Below are 1,146 nucleotides of genomic sequence, written 5' to 3'. Positions count from 1 at the left end.
ACTTAACTACAACAAATATCACATACTTTAACACTTTTACTCAAGTAATATTCCTAAAGGAGACTTTAACTTTTACTAAAGTCAGTTTTTGGTAAGATACTTGTACTTTTACTCAAATATCACTTTGTGGTACTTTATACAACACTGTTWAAATTCTAATTGTGTTAAACTTCATGTTTCTGTTGCTGCATTATGAAAACAATGCAGCAAACATTCAGCTGAGGAAAACAGACCTAATAATAAACTGTTTGAATATTTTTTGTGTTTTAAACTAAACCCTGCTGAGGATCAAAAGGCTGGTTCGAACCCTGAACTGACGTCTGTTGAAATAGTTTCCAGTTCAAAACATCTGCAATGAAAACAAGAAGCAGGTTCTGCAGGGCCAGCGTCAGCCATGTTTTTTTTCTGTCTGTCCATCAGGTCTGAGGAGGAGCCGGGGGGGCGGGACCCTGAGTCCCGCRGACATCAGGGGGTCTGCCGGACGGTACACCTGTGGGGAAACGGCAGGGACGTCCCGGACGGAGAGACAACCGCAGACTGGGTTCGGTCTCCGGCTGTCTGCCGCCGCCTCTCCCGCCCCTCCCCCCCTGGCGGGAGAACGCAGCTACCAAAACGAACGCTCCCGCTCCGCCTGTGTGTGTTGTTTACCTGCGGCACTAACTGCAGCGGGGCGGGCGCGTGCTCGTGTCCGTCTTACCGTGAAGGTGGTTTAAAAACACGCGGAGGTCCGAACGGACTCGGGGACGGGGTTCGTGGCCTCCCGTTTGTCTGTCCACAGAGCCCGTTTCCACTTCACAGGAACCAGAGACACTCCACGGACATAGCTCACTCGCTTGCTAAGCTATCAGCAACTGAAGGAGGAACATCCGGTTCGACCTTTCGCAGTAAAAGCACCGCGATCCCAGCTGGAGATGATCAAGAAACACAAACTCATCTAATTTAAAAAAAAATATTTAGCAAAATGTGAAAAATTTGGTGTATTTTTTTAGCTTGTGAAGAACCTCATAAATCAATGTCTACAACGCACTTTTAAAAAGTATGAAATCTGTTTTAACAAATAAGTATCTTATCATAAAAATACTTTGGTAAAAGTTAAAGTCTTCTCTAAGAATATTACTTGAATAAAAACCTTAAAGTATCTGATAT

At 44.5% G+C, this 1,146-nt stretch overlaps 1 protein-coding gene across 2 annotated transcripts in view; it reads right to left on the bottom strand.

Moving 5' to 3' along the window:
* Window positions 1-836, bottom strand: part of LOC106530363 (spindlin-Z) — a 10,623-nt gene extending 9,787 nt beyond the window's left edge. For both annotated transcript variants that reach the window (XM_014025960.1, XM_014025961.1), the window contains exon 1: window positions 698-836. The gene's annotated coding sequence lies outside the window, so the exon portion shown is untranslated. The remainder of the gene's footprint in view (window positions 1-697) is intronic.
* Window positions 837-1,146: the final 310 nt, after the last annotated feature.

The sequence above is a fragment of the Austrofundulus limnaeus genome, unplaced genomic scaffold (genome assembly GCF_001266775.1).
Source record: "Austrofundulus limnaeus strain Quisiro unplaced genomic scaffold, Austrofundulus_limnaeus-1.0 Scaffold512, whole genome shotgun sequence".
NCBI lineage: Eukaryota > Metazoa > Chordata > Actinopteri > Cyprinodontiformes > Rivulidae > Austrofundulus > Austrofundulus limnaeus.
The sequence above is the reverse complement of the archived record's forward strand: the minus strand, read 5'-3'. Positions and strand labels throughout refer to the sequence as shown.